Raw genomic sequence first — 25,802 nt, 5'->3', positions numbered from 1 at the left:
TACAGGGCATAGACTTTTCCCTTTAGGAGCCTAAATTCTGATGGGGAAGAGAGGGGTGTGTTTAAAAATAATTACTCTACAATGTTGTAAGTGCTTATGAAGGTATACAGCAAGTGCTATTGTAGCTCAGAGCAAGGAACTACCAATGGCCTAAAGGAGTCAAAGGCCTTCCTTTGGGAAAAATGATGGTCTGGGTCTTGACACACACATGAGTTAAATGGAGAAGAGGATGTAGGACATCCTTGATGTAATGAGTGAAACCTATGTAGGGCATGGTGTGTATGTCTTTGTGACGGGGCAAGGAGAGACTGGTAGCAGATGAGGTTGGACCAGCAGCCTGGGGACCATTTATACAGAATTCAAGCACTATTTTGCAAGTAAGGTATGACAGTGGAATAAACAATCTGACTTGTGTTTCAGAAAGATTATTCTTCTGGTGGTGGGAAAGAAGGACCGGAAGGAGGAAGCGACAATTTTGATAAATTATCTAGTTAATATTTCAAAAGAATCTTTTTACTGTTTGTTTATTGACCTAAATTATAGTTTGTATTTTTTTATTTACCTTTAAGTAAGAAAACATTTCAGTTCTCTTCTCTTACTTAGGTGCTATGTTATTATCATCACTCTCAGTATTGGGAAACTGAGGCACAGTGGGCATGTGACTTCCCCGAAATTCTGAATTGAATCAACCGAGAAACTGACTCAAAACCAGTCTCGAAGTTTCTTCCAGCAACTGCTAGACCACACTCCCCACTATTACGGCATATTTATGATATAATTAACTTTCAGAAAGCCATATGGCTTTCATTACAAAGACTAAAGGAATGTGCTTTTCCTAACAAATGGCATATGGCCTCCAATAGCTCTTTGCTTGCATGTTTTAACAAAATGAACATGTACATGAATTAGATGCCTCAGGTCAGTTAGCAAACTGAAGTTGATTTTCTTTTGCTCTCCCTAATTACAGCTGCATTTCTGACAAATATCAAGGAGTTTTTTGGCACCCTGTAGGTGCAAAATACATAGCACAGCTCAAATGATCTTTTTCTCTTATGGCATTGCTCCTTTAAAGAGTCAACATTTTTCTCTTATTCACAGTGGAGTGTGCAGTTTGTGGAAATGGAGTATTTTTGATGAAGTTGCATGCTTTCAGAATGGTGGAAAATTTAATTGACTTAAATGATACAAAAGGCAAAGGAAAAAACTAAATGAAAATAATTGAGACAAAAGTTGACATTTATCTTTGGTCACTTACATGATGCAGAGGAGAGAGTACATGATAGATGCTCACATGCTGAACTAATTGAACAGCAGTTAAGCGTGAGGGCTCACTCTTAATCTCTTAGAGTTATTTAGAAGCCTTTCTATTTTAGGTAACATGCCTTAAAGTTCTGCTCCCTTAGTTCGCACTGTGCCTCATCCTATTGTTTATTTAGCAGGTTTTTTAATAGAGTCTGAGAATGAGCTTCTTGCAACTTTCACATTATCATATTACAATATTCACCACTGATTATTTGTACTCAAGGTCAATGACATTATCTCATTGGAATTCCCTGGACTCTGAATTTATAATAAGATAGTCCAAAATGCTTTTGTCTGTGATGGAAAAATACAACACAATTACTGTAAGTCAGTTGGTTCTTAAAGTGTTTGAGTTTCAAATTTGGCTATTCATCATATTGGCAAATTGCTTACTTTTCTTTTAAATGCTTGTACTTATATGACACCAATAAAATTTTCTTGATTAATGAAGTGGAAATATATCCACTATAAAAGGAAATTTAAAACATATATATTTCTGAAGTAACTAAAGAAGTGAAAATACATTTTAATTAATATTAAAGTATTTAAATCCTTCTATTCAAAAGCTCATTTCCTTAAGGACAAATAAAACACATAATTTAGGATGATTTACTCATTAAGAATAAACCAAATGTTTTAAATAATCAATTAAACTTTTAGTCTCTTTTTTTCCCATCTAAAATGACTCACTCAAATCCTATTCATACAAAAGGAAAGTGTTAATTTTGTATCCTAATTCACCTTATATTTACTATAATGTATATTTCTTCTTTGGACAAGTCATAGCTTCTCCTTTCATAAAATAATATCTTCCATTATGTTACAATTACAAACTATGGCTCATAGGACTGGTGAATCATAGGGTTGGATGGAATAAGCCCTTCAGCAGTCATTTTCACCTCCAGGGCATCTCTAAACCATGAGTTGAACAACAAGGTGAGTGAGTAAGGGACACTTTCAGTCAGAAATACAGCTTTGGCTAGATGGAAAAAAAAAGAGTAAATCTGGGAACTCTTTTTCTCTTTAGCAAAATACGTCTTTCTTTCTTTTTGTCAAAGTGAATCTTATTTCAAACTGATATCATTAGAATAATAACCCCACGACAAAAATTGTTGTGTGAGACCATTTAGATTCACTTCATATGTGAGAATCGGATGCTAGCATCTGTAAGACATGAGATAAGCAATGTTTGAAGACAGCAGATTCTGCCCCCATCTATGTCAGCATAATTTATTACATGACTACAAAATACAACAACAGTACATAAGTATAAAATGTGTAAAAAAATTAATGCTGCATACGTCTGTAAAAAGCCAAAAAACAATTTAGAAGAGAAGGCAATTAGGGTAACATTTATGTACTAAGAAATCATTTGAAGTTGGGATACAATGTTATTTTCTTAACTGTCACAATTCACTCATGTTAAGACACTCCTATCTTGCTTTTATCCTCCATAGCATGTAAGGATAGTTACATGGGAGGGAATACTTCGAGATGCTGAGCCAGGGTGGCTGACAGTGTGAGGAAGTCAGGAAAAAGTTTCAATCGAACTTGATCTCCTTGATCTTTATATGATGGTCTTTTCACGATTAAGCAACCATGAGCATGAAAGGAGAGACATGACTCACTCCAATAACCTTGAATAGTTGGGTTAATTTGAAATTTATATTCTTAAAAAGTTGTGATATGCAAAGACATAAACAACTGGTTTCTCCAGATTTTCAAATCCTGCTCCAAATTATTTTAACAAACACATATGTTATCATTTAAATGGGGGAAATGGCCAAGACCAACCCCAACTGGCTTCAGAGGAAGTTGGATACTGTAAACAGAAGATATGTTTTGGTCTGCTGAGCACCATTTTGGATCTGAATACGGTAAGGTAGTCTTAGTACTAATTTTGGTGGTTGGATATGCAGAGATTTCACTGGAATTGGGAAGATATATGAAAGAAGGGGTAGAGAAGGAGAAATGTTCATGGAAGGGGAGAGGAGCAGAATAGCCAGGGAGATGATGCAATACTGAGAAATCACAGAGGGTAAAGGCAGTGAGTGAAAATACAGGCGTTGGGGTGTCTGCAGGATTATTCAGCACTAGAATGTTTAATTGTCAATCAAGTGGTGTCTGTTTCTGTAATTGTAATGTATTCCAACTCCTCAAACTTTAGTAAAGTCTGTCATAAGCACCCATTTTTTGAAGGCTTTCTTTTGTTCTTGGATTGAAAATTATGGGAAAGGTTTCCTTCCATGTTGGGTGGAATAGGGTCAGCACCAACAGGAAGAGTGGTAAATGAGTAAATTAAGCAGAAGCAGGCATTTGGAGCCAAGGAAGTACCAGCTCTTCCTTCTCCAGCTTTCCTTCCCCCACAAATGTCTAGATATTTTGGAGAGGGTTTTGGTCTTTTACAACCCATGGGATGGATGTTTGAATCAAGGAGAGAGTAGATCCCAGATGATATTTATGCTATATTTATAAAGTCTGAAAATATAACAGTTCATTAAGGGAGAAAGTAAGGATGGAAAATTTTGATCTCTAGCACTCCTTTTTCTTTCATAGTGTTAACAGTGTAACACATGATATTGTTGGCATTTTCTTCTACAGACATACCAGACATTTAGCATTTATTTTTTATTTTTTTTAGTCAAGTCTGAGCTAGTCAATTATGTGTCTGGTAAACCAAAAGATATTACTGAAATCCGTGGCAACAGTTCAGGAACCATCTTGTGCACTTGCATTTATTGGAAGTATAATGGTAGGTTGCCTGTCTCTGTCGCATTCCTCATGGTACACAGGGAAATTTGCTTGTATGTGAAAATATTTATAGGAAGTAGTTTTGTTTTGTGAGGCATGCAGACTGGTAGCTACATGTTTGAAGATACGCCCATTTTTTTGGCTCTTATCACTTATGAATAATGGCCGTGGGATAGAGTGAAAAAAGTATTAATAACTTAATGCTCAAACTTACCTTTTAAAAGGGCAAATTTCACATATATCTAAAGTGAAAATAAACCTGAAATATAATATGTTTATGTTAAGTTAGAGTTTTTATGCACATGCCTCCACTGTATTCTGCTACATTGGTAGTGGCAAAATATGCACATAAATGGATGAGAGAGAAATAGAGACAAAAGACAAAGGAAAGCAAAGATGTTTTAAGATATGGCATAAACAGCAGGTCTAATTTCTTTATTTGGTAAGTCTCGCATACTCTCTGTTTAACAGATGTGCCTCTCACTGCTGTAGCTTGATGTTCTGAGAGGATTCTCAAGGAAAATTTATTTGATGGAGCAACACTCATATCATATATCTTGATATTTGAGAACCTTCCAGAAAAGACGAAAGTGTTCTAATAGAACAAGCTCCTTGTCTACGTATCTACATTTGGCCACAACAATGCTATTCTCATAGTTATGGGAAAGGCTGAAGGCCAAGTTCCTGTCTGGTTTTGTATCTGGTCGAGTCCTTACATGCTTACATGAAGATTCAGGGAAAGGTTTAATTTTCCCAAGGCTCACAGAGGCAATTGTTTACTGGCACCAAATTATATTTCTGCTTAAAAAAAGATGACACAAACTGATACCATAGAAATCTAAAATGGCAGTCAAATATTAAGTGATTTTAATCCAAACAAATATAACCATAAAAACCTGAAGATTGTTATTAAATCTGGAAACATTATAACATTTTTTTTGCTTTTCAAGATGAGTCTAGGACCACTTAGACCGCAAAAAATCCACCTTGTTTTAGAATTTGGAGGATGTATCTCTGTGTGTGGCTTCCAAGGCTCCAAATTTGTTCTAAAAAATCTACTCCTGTCCTGCGTCCTCCAATTCCTATTCACATAGGGCTGTGTGTGTGCATGTATGTGCTTGAACAATATTTTACACTTGCACTTAATGAAATTTACCCTCCTAAATTAGGCTTATTTTTCCAGCCTATCAGAATTCAGTAGCATTCTCATTTCTGCCTGGTTAGGATTTATTCTTCCCTGATTCTTTTCATTCACAAAATAGCAAATGTATCATATACAAATTCATTGAATCACTGATGAAAATGGAGAAGAAGGCAGGACAAAGAGAATCCTTTTATGGCATTGGTGCCCACCCTTCAGAGTGACATTGATCTGTTAACCGTCATTCTCTGGTGTGGTTGTTTAACCAGTTTAAAAATCACTTACTCTGCAAACATATTGAATGCTCCCTGAGCCAGGCTTCGTGCTGGGTGGTGGGAAAGACAAATGATACTATCCCTGACTTCAAGCAGCCCAAGGGAACAACGACATGAAAATGAAGAGCTGCAGTGAAGTGTGATAGTGCCAGAGGTATATATTAGGCAAGGCACTTAAAAGCCAGCCTAGGATTTTCTGAAAAAATAAACTGAGGAGAGTAAGAGGTTTTCTGAGTTTGTTCAAAGTATATAGAATTTATTTTTTCAGATAAATTTTAGAAACAGTTCATTACCATGAAAATCCTATTAAAATTTTGATAATAATTGCATTATACTTTTAACTTAATTAATTCAATATCCTTATGCAGAACCATGATACGTATTTCATTACATCCCCATGTATTTTAAAAGGCGGTTTTTAGGATATTTTGTTTTTTTGTTGCTTTTGAGAATAGGGATTTTTTCTCATACTTTCTAAATATATTTTTGTGGGTTTCCAAGAAAGCCATGGGTCTTTGGCATATTTATCTTATGATTAGCTATGTTTCTGGACTCGTTATTTCTAATGTTTTTCAGTTGACTCAATTGAGGTTTTTAAACCAAAAATCATTGCTTATAGATAATGATCATTTAATTTTTTCTTTTTAAACTACCTATTTGGTTGTGTATTTCATCACACTTTTGACTTTTTAGAATATTGTAAAGTAAAACCTTTGGTTTTAGTCACATACACTTGTACTTCAAGCACTCACAGTCCAGCTTCCGAGGACTCTGCAGATGTGGGTTTCAGCAGCCAAGGTGTATTGCACCTGCTCATAGACCTTGGGAGTGTAACTTTCTCTCTTTTTACAAGATGTGCTCACTGCTTAATGATATCACAGATGCTGTTGCATTTTATTTCTAGATTCCAAGTTATTTTCTTGAATGTGTGAGAAATATAATTAGAAAATTAAATATTTTTGAAATTAAGAATAGAAATAAGTGGGAAAAAATGGACTGTAAAAAAAGAAAGGACTATTCTGTGAGACCGATTTATGACAGAGGTGATTTAACTTATAAATGCTTCATCACACTTTACCCCTAGGCGGGGCTGCCAAAATCATGAGCACGTTAACGTTAGCTGGTGCTTTGTGTGCTCAGAAGATACCACTAAAGAAGCCGAACACGGTGGTGCATGCCTATAGTCCCAGCTATTCAGGAGGCCAAGACGGGAGGATTGCTTGAGCCCAGGAATTCAAGACCAGCCTGGGCAATATAGCGAGACTGACCTCATAAACAAAACAAAACAAAAAACAACCAAAAAAAAAAAAAAATAGATATCACTGTGAAAGGAAAATAAATCCCAGGAGCCCCAAATCACTAAGCCAAGGGAAAAGTCAAGCCTGGAACTACATCAGGCAAACATGCCTCCCATTTTATTCCTCAATAATACAGCTACAGGCTGGGCACTGTGGCTCATGCCTCTAATCCCAGCACTTTGGGAGGCTGAGACAGGTGGATCACCTGAGGTCAGGAGTTCAAGACCAGCCTGGCCAACATGGCAAAACCCCGTCTCTACTTAAAATACAGAAATTAGCCAGGCGTGATGGCAGACGCCTGTAATCCCAGCTGCTTGGGAGGCTGAGACAGGAGAATTGCTCTGTTCTGTTGAATTTCACCCTGGCTATGGAAACCAATAGCTTATCTTCACAGGTGTGGGACAGAAAGTCATCCCTATGCTCATCTGAGACAAATGCATACCTGATTGCTTCCTCTGCCCTATTGTTTATGTAAAAATGCAGATTGACTGAGCCAGATTAAATTGTGTATTCAGTGAAAGGCTGATGAAGGACTCAAAAGAATGCAACCTTTTGTCTTTTACCTACTTATGACCTGGAACCCCAACCCCCTACCAGAACCAATGACAATGTTACATATGCTGATGTCTCTTATCTCCCTAAAATATATAAAAGCAAGCTGTACCCCCACCACCTTAGGCACATGTTGCCAGGATCTCCTGAGGTTGTGTCATGGATGTGTTCTTCACCCTGGCAAAATAAACTTTCTAAATTGGTTGAAAAATAAATAAATAAATGCTTCATCAGTGATACATACGGATGTTACCTGAGTGATGTAATCTTGGTCAACAGATATTGCATGTCATTCAGTTCCTATTTTATGTTCTTTCCATCTATGTTCCTATTTCCTGGAATAGGAGTTGCTATAATGGCAGCAGCAGGCATCTTTAGTTTAGTTTTTCAGACATGAAAGGTACCTACACATATTTGTATCTTAGAAAGGTCACTCTGATAACACATTGAAGGATAGATTAGGGTAAGACAAAACTAACAATAGCAAGACTAGTTAGGTGCTAAAGTAATACTGGAAAGAATGAAGAAGTGGGGCAGATCTGTGAGATCTGAGGAGGTAGAGTCAGTTATTCTTGAAGAATGAGATGCAGGGCTGAGTAGATGAGAAATCAAGTATAGCTCCCCACTTTTTTGATTTGATGATTGAGATACAGGGCAATACACCATGTGCTGCTGGAACCCACATCTGCGGTATCTTGGGAAGCTGGACTGTGGTTGTTTGAAATACAAGTGTCTGTGACTAAAGCCAAAGGTTTTACTTTACAATTTTGATGCCAATATAAGTAGAGAATAGAAGAGGAAAAGTAGGCATGGGAGAGAAGACAATGCATTCAGTTGTGCAATACTTTGAGTTTCAGATGCCTGTGTGACATCAAGTGGAAACGGTAGTTGATTCATGCATTTGGCACACAGGAAAAAACACAAATGCAACAGGCTTTCTATTCAGTCTCTTTCTCTGGGGCACAAGGAAATAATGAGGGGCAGGAATACAGCAAGAACACAAACAGAACACAGTAAATGACTTCTGTATGCACTCAGTTGAGACTCTTCTACGGAAGTTTTATGTTTTTCTTTATTATGGTAAAATATACATAACATAAAATTGGTCACTTTAACTGTTTTTAAGTGTGCAGTTCAGAGGCATTAAGTACATTCACATTGTTGTGCAACCATCACTATCATCCCTCTCAATATTTCTTTTTTTAAAATTTAATTTTAAATTGACGTATAATAATTGTACATATTTATGTGGTACATTGTGATGTTTTGATATATATATAATGTGCAGTGATCAGATCAGGGTAATTAGCATATTCATAATTTCATTTTGTTGTGTTGAGAACATTTAATATCTTCCCTCTAGCTATTTGAACCTATACATTATTGTTAACTATAGTCATCCTATAGTGGTATAGAGCACTAGAACTTATTCCCCCTATCTAGCTGTAATTTTACATCTTTTAACAAATCCATGCATGTCCCCACCTCTCCCTACCCTTGCCAGACTCCAGTATCCTCTGTTCTACTTTTTACTCCTAGGAGATCAAATTTTTTTAAAATTATTATTTATTTATTTAGCTTGTGTGAAAACATGTAGCCTTTATCCATTTATCTGTTATTGGATACCTAAGTGGATTCCATATCTTGGCTATTGTGAATAGTGTTCCAATAAACATGGAGGTACAGATTTCTCTTTAATATATAGATTTTGTTTCCTTTGGATAAATACCCAGTAGTGGGACTACTGGATCATTTGGTAGTTCTATTTGTAGTTGTCTGAGGAGACTCCATACTGTTTCCATAATGTCTGTACTGTTTACATTCACACCAACAGTGATTAAGAGTCCCTTTTCTCTACATTCTCACCAGTATTTGTTTTCTTGTCTTTTTGACAATAGCATAATAGCCATGCTAACTGGGGTACCTAATTGTGGTTTTGATTTGCATTTCCCTAATGATTAATGGTGTTGAGGATTTTTTTTCAAACACCTGTCGGCCATTGGTATGTCTTCTTCTGAAATATGTTTGTTCAAATCATTTGCCCATTTTAAAATTAGATTGTTTGGATTTTTTTGCTGTTGAGATGTTTGAGTTCCTTGTATATTCTGGGTATTAATTCCCTCACAGAAAAATAGTTTGCAAATATTTTCTCATATTCTGTCCATTGTCTTTTCACAGTGTTATTGTTTTCTTTTATGTGCAGAAGCTTTTTAGTTTGATGTAATCACATTTGTTAATTTTTGCTTTTGTTGCCTGTACTTTTGAGGTCTCAGCCATAAAATATTTGCCTAAATCAATGTTCTGGAGTATTTCCACTGTGTGTTCTTCTAGTACATTCATAGTTTGGGGTCTTACATTTAGGTATTTAATCCATTTTGAGTTGATTTTTGTATGGGGTAAGAGGTAGGGGTCTAGTTTCATTCTTCTGTATATGGATATCTAGTTTTCTTAGCATTATTTATTGAAAAGACTGTCCCTTCCCCAGTGAATGTTCTTGATGTCTTTGTCCATACCATTTGCCTATAGATACATGGATTAGTTTCCGGGTTCTCTATTCTGTTCCATTGGTCTATGTGTCTGTTTTATACCAATATCATGCTGTTTGGGTTACTATAGCTTCATAGTATATTTTGAATTCTGGTAGTATGATGCCTGCAGCTTTCTTCTTTTTTCTATTGGCTGTTCTGGCTATTTGGAGTCTTTTTTGGCTCCATACAAATTTTAAGATTTATTTTCTATTTCTGTGAAAAATGCCATTAGTATTTTAATAGAGATTTCAATGAATCTGTAGATTGCTTTGGGTAGTATTATCATTATAAAAATATTAATTCTTCTATTATGAGCATGAAATGTCTTTCTATTTGTTTGTATCCAATTTGATTTCTTTCATCAGTGTTTTGTAGTTTTCCTTATAGTGTTCTTTCACCTTCTTGGTTAAATTTATTCCTAGGTCTTCTTTTTTCCATAGCTATTGTAAATGGGATTGCCTTCTTGATTTCTTTTTAATTAGTTTGCTCTTTGTGTATAGAAATGCTACTGATTTTTTATGTTGATTTTGTATCCTGCAACTTTAATGAATTTATCAGTTCTAAAAGTTTGTAGAGTCTTTAGTTTCTTTTCAGTATATAAGATTATGTCTGCAAACAGAGATGATTTGACTTTCTCCTTTTCAATTCAGATGCCCTTTATTTCTCTCTTGACTAATTGCTCTGGCTAGGACTTCCAGTGCCATGTTGAATAAGAGTGCTGAAAGTAGGTATTCTTGTTTTGTTCCAGTACTTGGAGGCAAAGCTTACAGTTTTTTCCCCATTTAGTATAATGTTCACTGTCAGTTAGTCATATATAACCTTAATTATGTTGAGGTACTTTCTTTCTATCCTAAGTTATTGAGAATTCTTAATATGAAGGGACGCTGGATGTCATCAAATGCTTTTTCTGCATCTATTTTAGTAATCATATGGTTGTTGTCCTTCATTATGTTGATGTGATGTAACACATTTATTGATTTGCATATATTGAACCATTCTTGAATTCCTGGAGTAACTCCCACTTGAACATGGTGTATAATCTTTTTGATATATTGGTAGATTAAATTTCTGGTATTTCATTGAGGATTTTTGTATCTATGTTCATCAGGAGTATTGGTCTGTAGTTTTATTTTTTTGTTGTGTCCTTGTCTGGTTTTCAGATGAGGGTGATGCTAGCCTTGTAGATGGAGTTAGAGAGAGTTCTCTTTGCTTCATTTTTTTGGAATAGTTTGAGAAGAATTAGTATTAATTCTTCTTTAAAGTTTTGATAGAATTAGCAGTGAAGCCATCTAGTCCCAGACTTTTCTTTGCTGGGAGGCTTTTTATTACTGATTCAATCTCATTATTGGTCTTTTCAGGTTTTTTATTTCTCCTGGACTCAATCTTGGTATATTGCATGTGTCCAGGAATTTACCCATTTCTTCTGGATTTTCTAATACATTGGCATATAGTTGTTTATGGTAGTTTCTAATGATCCTTTGTATTTCTGTGGTATCAGTTGTAATATGTTTTTATTTCTAATTTTATCTATTTGGGTCTTCTCTCTTTTTTTCTTAATCTAGCTAATGGATTGTTGATTTTGTGTATCTTTTCAAAAAACCAACTTTTTGTTTCATTGATCTTTTGTGTTTTTTAATCTCAATTTCACTTATTTCTGCCATGATCTTTATAATGTTTCCTATTCTACTCATTTTGGGGTTTATTTTTTCTTTTCTAGCTCATTGATATTCATCATTAGGTTGTTTATTGGAAGTCTTTCTCAATTTTTGATGTAGGCATTTATTGCTAAATATGTTTCTGATTAGTGCTTTTGCTGTGTACTATAGGTTGTTGTATGTTGTGTTTCTTTTTTCAGTTGTCTCAATGAATTTTAAAATTTCATTCTTAATTCCTTTTTTTCACCCAATCATCCTTCAGGAACAAGTTGTTTAATTTCCATGTGTTTAATATAAAAAATTAGCTGGGCATGGTGGTGTGTGCCTATAGTTCCAGCTACTCGTGAGGCTGAGGCAGGAGAATAGCTTGAACCTGGAAGGCAGAGGTTGCCGTGAGCCAAGATCACACCACTCCACTCCAGCCTGGGCGACAGAGTGGGACTCTGCCTCAAAAAAAAAAAAAAAAAAAGTACATATGTTTGTATAGTTTCAAATGTTTCTCTTGTTATTGTGTTCTGGTTTTATTCCACTGTGGTCAGATAAGATACTTGATATAATTTCAAGTTAAAAAAATTTTTGAGACCTGTTTTGTTTTTGTTTTCGAGTCCTGAAGAATGTTCAACATGCTGATGAGGAGAATGTGTATTCTGTAGCTGTTGGGTAAAATGCTCTTCATATGTCTCTTTAACCCATTTGATCTACGGTGCAGTTTAAATCATCTGATGTTTCTTTGTTAATTTTATATCCACATGACCTGTCCAAAGCTGAGAGTGGAAGAAAGTCCCCAGCTATTATTATATTGGAGTCTATCTCTCCCTTTAGAATGAGTAACATTTACTTTGTATATCTGGGTGGTCCTGTGTTGGGTTCGTGTATATTTACAATTATTATTTTCCCTTGTTGAATTGATCATTTTATTACTATATAATGTCTTTGTCTATTTTTATGACTTTTGATTTGAAGTCTGTTTTATCTGATATAAGTATAGCTATACTGGCTTGCTCTTGATTTCTGGTTGCATGGAATATCTTTGTCCATCCTTTCACTTTCAGTCTATATGTATCTTTACAGAAGAAGTGAATTTCTTGTGGGTAGCATATCTTTGGGTCTTTTTTTCATTAAAAAAGTCAATTTAGCCCATCTATAGCTTTTAAGCGGAAGAATTAAATCTTATACCCAAGGTTACTATTGATAGGTGAGAACTTACTCCTATCATTTTCTTGATTATTTTCTAATTGTTTTGTATAGTTTTTGTTTCTTGCTTCCAATTTCATGTTTACTTTTGTGATTGAGTGGCTTTCTGTGGTGACAAGATTTGATTTTTCTTTTGTGTATTGGCTGTATCAGTAAATTTTATTGTTTTGCTTTTTTTATGATGTTGGTTTTCATTTTTTTCACTTTCAGATATAAGACTCCATTGAATATTTATTGTAATTCTGGTCTAATGGTAATGATTCCTTTAGTTTTTGCTTGTCTGTAAAATATTTTATTTCTCCTTTATTTTGAAATGATAGCTTTTCTGGGTATAATATTCTTGACTGACAGTTTTTGTTTTTTTTTTTTTTTTCCTTTCAGTACTTTGAATATATCAGCCTATTCCCTCCCAGCTTGTATGGTTTCTGCTGAGAAACATGCTGCTGGTCTAATGGGGATTCCTTTATATGTGACTTGACACTTTTCTTTTGTTTTCTAGAATTTTTTTTTTGTCTTTTACCTTTGAAAATTTGACTGTAAGGATCTATTCAAGTTAAATCTGTTGGGGTTCTTTGAACTTCCTAGATCTGGATGTCCATTTCTCTCCCAAGACTTGGGAAGTTTTTGGCTGTTATTTCATTAAACATGATTTCTACACATTTCCCCTTCTCTTTTCCTTCTGGAACACTTATAATGAGAATATTTGTTTGCTTAATGGTGTCCCATAAATCCTATAGGCTTTCTTCATTCTTTTTATTTTTATTTTTGTCTGCCTGTATTATTTCAAAAGATCTATCTTCAAGTTTAGAAATTGTTTCTTCTGCTTGGTCTCTTCTGTTGTTGAAGCTATTGATTTTCAATATTTCATTTGTTGAATTCTTCAGCTCTAAGATTTTTTTTTTTTTGAGACAGAGTTTCACTCTTGTTGCCCAGGCTGGAGTGCAATGGTGCGATCTCAGCTCATCACAACCTCCACCTCCCGGGTTCAAGCAATTCTCTTGCCTCAGCCTCATGAGTAGCTGGGATTGCAGGGATGCACCACCACACCTGGCTAATTTTGTATTTTTTAGTGGAGACGGGGTTTCTCCATGTTGGTCAGGTTGGTCTTGAACTCCTGACCTCAGGTGATCCACACACCTTGGCCTCCCAAAGTGCTGGGATTACAGGCGTGAACCACTGTGGTTTTTAAAAAAATCATATATCTCTTTGTTAAATTTGTCATGCAAATCATGAATTATTTTCCTGATTTCATTGATTTGTCTATTTGTATTTTTTTGTATCTTACTGAGTTTCATAAGATTATTAATTTGAACTCATTTTGTGGCATTTTATATATTTACTTATGATTGTGTTCTGTTACTTAAAAATTATTATATTCCTTTGGAGGCATTATGTTTTCTTGCTTTTTTATGTTTGATGTGCTCCTACATTGATTTTTATGCATCTGGTGGATCAGTTGCCTGTTCCAATTTTATAGAATAGATTTTATAGGGAAAGACTGATTATGAATGGGACTTGGGGTGCTGGTTCGATGGGGTGCATTGGCTTTGGTTTCAGGTGGATGTAGTAGTGTAGTCTCTGTGTAGTTCCTTCAGCCATAATTCACTCCAGTGACATTTGTGACTTTCTCAGTGGCCTAGGCTGAGATTTTGTGGTGAAGGTGGTGTGGCTTTGCCATGGTGGGCTAGCTTATTTCTCAAGTCAAAGGAACATGTGTGCACATGGTGGCCAGCTTGAGTTCTGGCCACTAGGATTGGGAATGTTACTCTGGCCAGGGGCACAGGCATATAGTTGCTTGGCTGGCCTGGGGGCGTGTTTGCTGGGGTTGGTCTATAGGCTGTTTCTAAGGCCAGGGGCATATGCACACAGCTTCTTTGCTAGCCTGGGGGGTGTGCCCACCATGGGAAATCTGTGGAGCTGTTTCTCAGGCTCAGGATGTGGGCCACAGAGATGTTCAGCTGGCTTGGGGGAGCATTGCTAGGGGCTGTCTATAAGACTTTACTGAGACCCTGGTTGTTGGTGTGGGGACTTTGGGTATGCCAGGGGCATGTCTGGAAGGTGCCATGAGGCTGGTTCTCAGGCCTTGGATGTGGGTATGCAGCTTTACCACTAGCCTATGGGTATGCTGTCTGCTTAGTGACTCAGGGACCCCTCCTGATTGGGAGAAATGGCAAGCATTAGTTTGGCTGGCTCTAGGGTGGGTTTGCCCTGGGTAGGACTGCCAAACTGTTCCTCCAGCTGGAAGTGCAGATAGCAGGAGTTGCTGTGCAGGGCCAGAGTTGCCGCTGATCCTGGGCCTATGCTCTGCAAAGCTGGGTTTGTGGTGTTCAGCCACCCTTCTGAGCTTGCTGGAATAAAGATGGAGCCCCAGTGATAGAGAAGTGCACTGGCTACTTGATCCCAGAGGAGCGCACGCCCGAGAGGTGGCTCTGATCTCAAGGTGGTATGGTGATATAGCAGTTTGACTCACAGGAAGTGCGTGAAGGGTGGGGAGTGCGCATCTTACCCTCCCAATCCGGAGCAGTGCAGCTTTGTGAATTTCTGGCAGCTCTCCAAACCGGGCTCAGGGCTTGCAAGCACTGTGGGATTCTGTAGTAAGAACTGTAGGTGTCTGCGATGGCAGTGGGGGCCTGGTGGGGATCTTCTGCTTACCTTTTCCCCACAAGGGGAAGTCCCTCCTTTCTACGGACTGATCAGATGGGGGTGAGGGAGATGAGGTTGCAGACTTTGCATCCACACTTTCCTCTGCGCTTCCAATTACCACAGCTGTCTCTCTACATCCCCACTGCCCTCCAGCACTCTCCTTTCAACACTCCATTCAAATCTTAGCTGTTTTTTCACTGCTTTGGTCCTTTCTTGTTAGGGGAATGAGGGCCAGGTGTCTGTAGCCAGCCATCTTATGTCACTCTAGAATTTTTTTTTTTAATCTCCTATAATTGTTAGTGATGTTGAGCATCTTTTCATGTGCTTATTGGCCATTTATATATATTGTTTGGAAGAATGTCTATTCATATCCTTTATCCCATTTTTAAAATTTTTATTTGTATTTTAAGTTCTGGGGTACATGTGCAGGATGTGCGGGTTTGTTGCATAGGTAAACATGTGCCATGGTAGTTTGCTGGACCTATCAACGCATCACCTAGGTACTAAGCCCAGCATACATCAGCTGTTTTTCCTAAGGCTCTTCCTCCCCCTCACCCCGCTCCTCCGACAGGCCCCAGTGTGTGTCGTTCCCCTCCCTGTGTCTATGTGTTCTCTCTGTTCAGCTCCCACTTACAAGTGAGAACATGTGGTGTTTGGTTTCCTGTTTCTGTGTTACTTTGCTGAGGATAATTATTTGTTTTTCATTGTTGAATTGTAAAGAAAAATTTTAAACCCTAAAGAGTTAAAGTCTGACCATTTACCCAATTGTGATTTTCATTATTTTTAACTAATAATTTTATTCATTTAGAAAACAGCATACGAAGCATTGAATTAAAATGTGATTAAGTAGAATGAATTTCAGGTACATTTTGCACAGATCTAATATTTCTAGCTATCTTTGCCTAGCTAGATGCTTGAGATGATTTTTCCACATAGTGAATCAGTGTGTATCCTTTTTGCCCACATTCACAACTATTTCTGTACTTGGCTAAAAGTTCTAAGAACTATGCTCAGACTCTTGTCTTGCTTACAAAAATGCTAGATAAGTATATGCAAATGACAGTGTGTTTTCCACTTTCAGGATATATTTGGCATTAAACTCGGGACAAAAGAAGACACAAACTTTATCTTGTGGTTTGGGTCCTCCAATCCTCATAAAAGTGTGGTTTCACCTGTTACCTCATAAAGGTGCCATTGCTGTATGCACATCTGAATCTGTTTACAATTTGAGAATAGAGGTGAGAAAGAATGATTTTCTATTTTGTGACATTCGTATGGTCAAAATTTTTATGAAATCTCGCCATGAAATTTCCCTTTTCTGAAAATATAACATGAGAAACTTTTTTAAAAGAGTAAAAAACTATTTAATTACACTCGTGTGCTCCAAAACAAACCTGCACTCAATTGTTTGTAATTGGCTTAGCAGACTGATTTAGGGGCAGTAAATTTTAATAGATTTCAATGATATTCAGCTATTTCTACATTAACGAAGGGAACTATATTATTTATAAACGCCCCAGAGTATAAAGTATTGTTTATAGAAGCATTCAGTAAAATGTTGCATTGTAAATGACCTAAAATTGTTTTCATATGTTACTATTTATTTATCCCCAGGCAGATTGTAAGCAACTCAAAGGAGCTGTTTTTAATCCCCTTTTATTGCATAATATCATGGTCCATGTACAGTGCTAGCTAAATAAGTGTTGCTGACTGATTGATCTGGGACTTGAAACTTTTCAATTTGCATTCAAAAGTTGTTTTACACTTTGGGTGGAAGAAAAAGAGGCTTTAAGACTTACAATGTTTCGGTTAGACAACCAGTTTTAATACATTCTGAAGAATTCAAATGTTGTGGGTAAGTGGACTCATGTGCTGTATATTCCAAGCATTCAGAAATGTTCTTTGGCTGTACCCTATTCAATTTCATTTACCATTCAGTTTTTTTTATTATTATACTTTAAGTTTTAGGGTACCATTCAGTTAATGAAGTCAATATTTATCAGCCTGTGGTAGACAACTCTTTTTTTAAATCCACTTGCTTCTTATGTATGACCCTTTGAGGCTTTCCAAACAGCATCTTCAATTTTGTCTGTCATGGCACTTGTTTAGAACTAGAAAAATCTTTGGTATAAGCTTGGGAGAGGACTTCTCTCATGTCTTGCAAATTGAAGAGCCCCAGCTTTTTCTAGACCAACAAAGTGAAATATGTATTTCTAAACCTTGAGAAATACACTTTACAATACCACTTGAAATGTGGTTAACCTGAAATGAGGTATGCTATACATGCAAAAGACAGTGGATTTTGAGGAGTTAGTACCAAAATAATTAGAATATAAAATACTTGAATAATTTTAAAATATTGATTCCATGTTGAAATTATAATATTTTGGATATATCAGGTTAAATAAAATGTTATTAATTTAATTTCCCATTTCTTTTTTTCTATATTTCACAATAAAAGAGAAATTTTAAAAAGACATATGTGGCTCATATTAAAATTTTACTGGATAGTACTGTTTTTAGAGCAGGGTCCCTCAATCTCAGCAATATTGACATTCTGAGTCAGATAATTATCTGTCAAGGGGTTGTTCTGTGCATTGTAGGATGTTTAGCAGCATCTCTGGCCTCTACTCGCTAGATGCTAGTAAATCTCATCCTCCTCAGCTGTGACAACCAAAAATATCTGTAGACAATTTCCAAATGTCCCATGGTGCATAAAATTGTTTCTGGTTGAGAACCATCCTTGAGACTGTAAAGTAGTGCTTGTAGAGACATTCACTAGAATGTTGCTTAGACATGTCCTAAGGTCTTTTTCATGGGTTTCAAGTTGTTTTACCCAATAGATTACCTGCAGTGTATGGAGCATATGTTAAGTTCATTTTGCTGCATAATATATAGTGTTCCATGCACAGTGAAAAGTAAATAATTACTCTTTACCTCTTCCACTTTTTCATTCCCAATTTTCACCCACCCCCAACTCTTCTAGGCAGTTAGTTCACAAGGCAGAATGGGCTATCTGTCATACATAGTCTTTTAAAATTTTGACATTTAGCAATCACTGTCAACAGTGTTGTTTTTCTGTACACAAGCAGTGCTGTGAGTCAATTAATCATACCAGACTTACTGCAGGGACAAACTCTGCAAATTAGCTGTCAGTATATTAACTGTCTGGGGAAGTGTTGAAGAACAGCCGGGACCCCTCCCCTGCAAGAGCCCAAAGACACTATAACAGAAGCACACTAATTTTAGAAGAAATGATATTTGTTTTGGCCACAGCTGTTGGCATTCCAATGGGCTCTCATTCTGTCTGTTGAAATGAGGAGGTTATTTTAGAGGTTTGGTTCTGTCTGAGGATTTGGTGACATCATTTAGAGAATTACTAGGCTGTCAGCAAATATATTTTATGTATAGTGAATAACTATTTAAAACTGGTTTATAAGAATTAAGAATAGGAATTCTAAAAGCTAAGCAGGGGTTAGTTCTTAGAGGAAAATGCCTCGTTTATGAGAGCACTTTCTGAAATTGAAGTGGAGAGATTGCTTTTCTGGAGAATTTCCAGTGTCATTGGCCACCAATATAAATGAATATGCTGAGGGCAACAGCAGGTTTGCTGGCCCCATGGTTATATTTCCAACCTTCTCTTTTCCTTCTCAAATTTCATAACTTGCTAACAATTTATGTAGTTAGTTACAATGGTGGCACTATCTATTGAATACCACTGTTGTGATATAGAACACACTATTGTGACTTAAGAAAGCCCCTCCATCTGCTGCCACAAACTTTGTAGATTTTGCATTGCTTTTTGCAGGGGCCCTAAGGACTTCTGTCTCATATTGGACAGCAGGTCAATTTCTAGCTCACATTCTGGTTTACCTCCAGGTATGTTTAGCAGCTACTCTAACAGAGCTGTGATCATTGCCTATTTGTTTATCATCATTAAATGTATGGGTAATTGTGGTAGAACTCAGTTCAATTTAGCCCATATTTAAAATAACAATGTTCCTAAGAAGCTAGATTCCTTGGCTTACTAGACCTTTCTTCCAAAATATATGTTAGTTCCCTTTTTCTTAATATGCAAACTGGGTTTCTTCAATATTCATTTCCAGGGCTTTAAGTGTAGCTATTTAACTACTGATCTGTGATGTATACTTGGTCATCTTGTGTAGGGAAATGTTTAGGGGCAACTCTACTCAGAATACAATCATTTTTCACTTGGAATTTAGAAGTTTGAGAGTTTCAAACTTGGGTCACACCTAGCAGTTGCGCTTTAGATTATGATCTTAAACAATTAGTGTATCGGTTTCTGTCAAAAGATTATAAGTGCAGTAAGGGAAGGAAGCATGTATTTAAGGAACCAAGCATGCTGAAAAAATGTTTAAAATAAAAATGTTAAAGTATCAGAAAGCAGTAAGTTTTTTGTAGTAGTGGAAAAAGATGAAACTGATGGAGAGAAACCAGATTCCATACAAAAAAGTTCTAGTTCTTAGAATTGTTGATTATAAACCATAATGCCATCCCTCAGTCCTGGCTTTTAACAAGTGTTGAAAACATAATAGCAAGCCCCATCCACTTGACTCCATTATTAGAAATACTTGAATTTACCTCTTTTTATAAACTAAATCTTGGAAATGATGTTCTGACCTTAGGGAAAAAAAGGAAGAAAAGATTAAGAAAGCAAAAACAAAACAGCTTCGCTCATACTCTGCCCTCCCACCAAAAAATATTGTTTTCATTGCTGTTTTAACTATATGAATAAGGTAGTTTATAAACCATTATTGGAAAACAGTGAGACTGGAAAATTTAATCAAGTAAGTTTAGTGTCAGGCAGTCTGCACATTGGCTAGGTCTAAACTTGGACATAAATCCAACGCATTTGGCAGTCACTTTACTTGGCTACATAAAATACAATTTTGTGTAATTTGAATGCTTTAGTCAATATTAACCTGTAACTGCCAATATGAGTTTAAATAACAAGGTTACATCAAAGTTTCAGGGCCACAAAGTGCTATTTTACTCCCAGTTTTAGTAAATTATAGAGTATTCTTCTTTGAGCAAGCAAGTAGATAAGCAATAATAGAGACACTGTAACCCACCTTATTTTGATTATGTATATTCTACCATTTTTCTAATTTTTCTTGGTCCTTCTCAACTTCCACAAATTTGTTTTTCAAAAACTCTGCTTGCTCAAAGAAGAATTTACTTTTCAAATATGCCTACTAAGTACAAAGCACATTCAGGTTTCTTGAACTGTGATACCCTGAGCCACTTGTTTTGCCTTAAACTTTTGTCTTGCATTGATTGCTTTGCTTTACATTGCAATGGGCCCCTTCATATGAGAAAATCTTATTTTCACTCCGCCTCCATGGCTTACTGAGATATAAAGCACCAGGAGATCAATACTCAGTAACATTTATATTGTTAGTATTCCCTATGGTGCTACAAAGGTCATTCTAAGCACATAGCCAACCCAATGATATTGAACTGCCAATATTAATTTTATAAAAACGGGTTGTTGTTGTGTTTTGTTCTGTTCTATCTTTGATACTTATAACAACACCTGGCATACTGTATTCAGTTAATAATTTTTAATAAATGAATTAACCCACAATGATAATTTATACTAGTTAGAACTTTCTAAAAAATACAGAGAATAGTTCATTCTAGCACGATTGTTGAGATTTGGGAATTCTAGACTTTTGGGAATTATTCACCCCTTTTTAGTGTACTGATTTGATGGGCTTTTTATATCAATATTTTTAAAATTACTTAAAAGACCCTCATGTTTATTTTCGCATTAGTGTGGACCTGGCCTTAGAATCTTCACCCCAAAGAGCATTCCAATCAAAGAAAGAAGAAGGAAATATTCCACTATGGGGGGCAATCAAACAACTAGCACTGCCCTAGACAGGGAATTAGGAAAATAAAGATGGGCACTAGCTGTAATTTAAACAAATTCTATTTTTCTTTATGTGATAATGGGAGATAATTATCTCCCAAAGTTCTATTGGGTGAAAGAAAGCTGGTTTTGGTATTTTCTTGTGTATTTGTCTATTAATCTTTCTGTCTATTCTATCTCTCTCTCTCTCTTTCTCTCTGTCACCTATCAACAGAGGGCCAAGAATTGGACTTGTTCAGTGATTGTAGGGTCTGTCTTTTAAGCATATATCTGTATTCATATATTTTTGTTCATGCCACCCTTTACATAATTATAGCTAAATTTATTGAGTTCTTAATATGAACCAGCCATTTTAACTTGGAAAATGGAAAAAAATATCATTTAACCCCTAAAAAATCATAATGTTGATACTATTTTTAAATTACTTCTACTTTACAGGTGAGGAAACTGAGGTTCGGAGTAGTCAATATCTTTGCTGAAGGTCCACAGGCGAATACATGACTGAAGTGGGATTTAAACCCAGTAGATATGACTCCGAAGTATGGTCTTTTAATGTTAGGATAAACTGCCTTAACAGCTTTTATATTATTGTTTGTGATGTTTTTTGTCTCTCTTACTTGATAGTGAGATTCTCAAGAGCCTAAACTGGGTCTTGTATATCTTTATACTCCTCACAGTACTTCTTACAGATTAGTACCTTGAACATAGTAAGTGACCAGTACCAGATGGAAGGCAATGTTTGTATAGTTGAGAGTTGCAAGCCTAGGTATCATGGCGATTAACAAACAACTTTAGGGTCCCTGTAAATCTCACAGGCTTACATGCATTTATATATATGTATTTTTTATTTTTTGCAAATTGAAATAATGCAAAAAATTAAGAAGAAAAAATAACTAGAATGCTAAAAAATTCTATGATTCAGTTTCAATCTACTGTTTTAGTCAATGCCCCATGTTTGATATTCTTTTTTTTTTTTTTTTTAACAGCAAGGACTTGTGAAACCAACTTGGAGTAGAGGTTTTCCAGGAATATTTAGTGAAGACTTGTGGGGAGTTGTTTGCTTTTGACTTGGAGAATAGAATCTGCTGCCAGTGATTAACTTGAGTGCTCTCCTGGAAGATGAGCTTTGACCTGGCGGTACTCAAAGGGAAAGTTCACTGTTGCTATTGTTCCAGAGTGGTGTAAATATCCTGCCAAAGCTCTGGGTGAGCTAGACTCAGACACATTTTCTCTTTGACGTTAGAGTCAGACAGGCAGGAATTGGCCAAGGTGGTTTGTGCTTAGTGGCTTTCTCCAATCTGAACCCTTGCCAGTAAGGCCCTAAGGCAATCTCAAGTTAAATTCATATATTGATTTCAGATTTCCCATGTCTTGCACCATAGTTACACTATATACACATCTTATACCATGTTCACTGATGGGCGAGGTCGCTGCCTTAAAAGGCAATTCATATTCATGAACATACTCTTCTATTCTGCCTCTGTCCTTCTGTCTCTGAGAGAGCCAGTTAAGCCAAGGTCTTTTGTATAGATTCAACAACTCTCCCTGGAACATGTCTGAACATGATGGTTCTCAGATTTTGATTTGTAATGAGAAGTAGAACACTTATTTAGGCCTGGTAAGGTAGATCCCCGAAGTCTAAGACAGAAAGCTCTTTGCTTTTTGCGTCTCAGGCCTTTGATGGACTTTTAGTAGGATGGGTTCATTGGCTGTTTGGTTCCTCAGGAGCACGTAGGGAAGAGGGTGGGTTGATAGAATGGGATTTGAGTATTTTTTGGTTCCTGGTTATCATACTATCTAAACTGCACCAATTTATCTTTAACCTCAGCAAATACTGTCAAAATTTATAACATTATCCTGAAAACTTCAGGGTTAATAAAATATAGAAAGTTCTATCTTAACACATGTTGATAAACAATAATGTGAGTTATGTAATCACACAAGAGTAGTTAGGCAAGCACAGACTGTAAATAAAATAGGTTTTTGGTGGATGGATTTATATAAATATAATTAATTTGTTGTTTAGCCCACGGGTATTTTTCCTCCCTTTGTGAAGTTCTGTTTAATGGAAACAGAAAAGTTCCCTGTTTAAGATGCATTTTAGGATTGAAATTTGTCGTTGATTATGGAATGTGGTGAGGTGGAAAGAGAACAGGTCTGAAGGCCAAAAATCCCAGGTTTCTCACATCAACTTATTTTGTGAATTGAAACAATGGGCAGCATCACCATCTGTAAAGTAGAGGAATTAGCTGTGGTTTCTACACTGCTTTCCCCATCCAGCATGCTATGTTCAATGTGTCCCTGTTTGAAAGGGAACACATCTTAGACTGAAATATGCTTGCTGGAAAACCTTGGATTTCAGAAATAGAAAAAAATTATTTATGGCTCCGAACATTCCCTCACCCCTCCTTCTCCTTTTGGTAAAATGTGGATGGCATAGTAAGGAGACTATGACTCAAGAGTAATGTCCTCAGCTTCGTGGAAATCATTTCTCATTTTCTTCTAAGGTTAGTGCCATTGGCTTAACACACTTTCCTCTTCCATTCTCAGCCTCCCCTTCAATTAATATCTCAGTAATAAGCTAGTTTACTGTCACAAATCCCAGAAATAGCTTAGTCTTAGATGCAACTCCATGGGCAACAAAGACAGTTTTAGGGGCCTGATTCCTCGGGGCCAAGCAGCCATGATGTACAGCACAGCATGTGTTCCTGCTGTGAGGACCGACGACAATGTGAATAGAAAAATGGTTAAGTGCATGTTCAATTTGAGATGTGAAAGTCTCTCCAGAAATAAGTGCTTGTGGCTGGCTTTAACTAGGTATATGCTTCTGAGGTTTGTGCAGAGCCCCTTGGTGGAAATGCTGGACACTTAAAGAGACTGAGCCCATATGTCCTGACCCCTTCGTCTCTCATTCTGTTTGTAAAAATAGCCTTCAGACTTGGCAATAATCTCAGTCCTCATTTGTCCTTTCTCTTGTTCTATGAGCTATTATTTATTCTGTATAATTTTAAAAAACTCATGTAAACAGGGTAAATAATGAAGTTTTATTTTAAAATGACCACACAAACTTTATAGAAATTTGTACCCACATTTAAATCTGGCCTGGCATATCCCCTTCCTCCTGCCTCAGCTGAGATCCTCCCCACCTGCTTCTGTTGTGTTAGTAGAAGAAAACACCTGGCATGGTTTCTGGCAGTGGAGCATGCAAATATAGTTAATTTCCAATTTTGGTCAATTTGGAACTTCTGATTTATTTTTCAATGAGAAACAAGCTAGCAAATCAAAACACACAAGTTTTTTTTTTCTTCTTCACAAGGAGAGAGTGTTGAAATAAGAGGTATTTTTCAGATCTCTATAAAATAGACTTTTTCATCTCCATTTGATTTTCAGTTCCATGGAGGAGCAATCTCATTTTCCTGTTTGTTGAGTAGATTGTCCATGGTCCCATGACAACACCAGTTCAAGGCTAATGTTCCATGAGGGGACACAACTTCAGTCAATAATCATGAGCACATGTGGCTCCAGCCTAAGGGACACAAGCCTTCTGGTGGCTTGGGGAAATAGGAAGACCACAGTTGAAAGTGAATAAAAGTAAGAGAGCTCCTGAGATTTTCTAGACAGTCAAATATTTACTGTAAGTCTTTCTGGATATGGTGTTATGCTTGTTGCAAAGTAAACAGCTCAAGGCCAGGCTTGCACTAACCTCACAGAGTGGAACATTTTCCTATGCAGTTCAGTTCAACAGGGATTGATTGAGCTACTCACACTGTTATGGAAAATATAAAAGTATAGCAATTGAAGGCATCATCACATTTCTTGAGCAAATTTTGATCTACTTGGGGATACAAGACTTAGCAATAAAAGGTACAGTATTGAATTTATTTTGAGGTGCAGATACTTAACTTTTTTACATTTTTCATATCATAGTACACATAGAAAATAATCATATTTAGTTAGTATATTTATAAATTTGGAAGTAATTAGGATTAATTCCAGTATGGCATTTGGTAAAAAAATTAAACATTCTTATACTGTATAATAATGATAAGAAAAATGTAACAAAAGGTATTAGAGGATAGATATGCTAAATAGTGAATTTGTAAATAAAAAGAACTTCCAAAAAATCTTTTCAAATGTTTGAAGGAGAAACTTGAAATGTTACGAATACATTTTTTTAATCCTATGCTTGAAACAGCTACATGCAATTCCTGATCAAGACATTCTAATGATGATCTCCTTAAAGTCTTAAGAACTGCCATTAATGAGAAAATTTGTCCAAATATGTATCTGATAGAACATGTCAAACAAATTTTAAGATGACTGAAAAGTTTGCAGTCATTGAAATTACATTTAAAAACTAATAGCTCTTTCCTTCCTTTTACTGACAAATGTAATTTTTCAAGTTTTTCAAATAATGGTGAAGCTCTAATGAGTAGAACTTGTATGGTGTTTTTTTCTTATATGAAATTCACATAACACACAGTTAACCATTTTAAAGTGTACAATTCAGTCATATTTAGAGCACTCACAGCGTTGTGCAATAGCCACCTCTCTGTAGTTTTAAAAC

The 25,802-nt window shown here is 36.2% G+C and overlaps 1 long non-coding RNA gene across 1 annotated transcript in view; it reads left to right on the top strand.

The window, feature by feature from the left end:
* Positions 1–25,802, top strand: part of LOC129525728 (uncharacterized) — a 167,121-nt gene that overhangs the window by 67,632 nt on the left and 73,687 nt on the right. Inside the window, exon 2 of the long non-coding RNA XR_010129339.1 lies at positions 16,421–16,577. This is a non-coding gene — a long non-coding RNA (uncharacterized lncRNA). The remainder of the gene's footprint in view (positions 1–16,420; positions 16,578–25,802) is intronic.

This window comes from Gorilla gorilla, chromosome 10 (assembly GCF_029281585.2).
Source record: "Gorilla gorilla gorilla isolate KB3781 chromosome 10, NHGRI_mGorGor1-v2.1_pri, whole genome shotgun sequence".
Taxonomy (NCBI): domain Eukaryota; kingdom Metazoa; phylum Chordata; class Mammalia; order Primates; family Hominidae; genus Gorilla; species Gorilla gorilla.
Note: the sequence above shows the minus strand (reverse complement) of the source record. Positions and strands in the feature narration are given on the sequence as shown.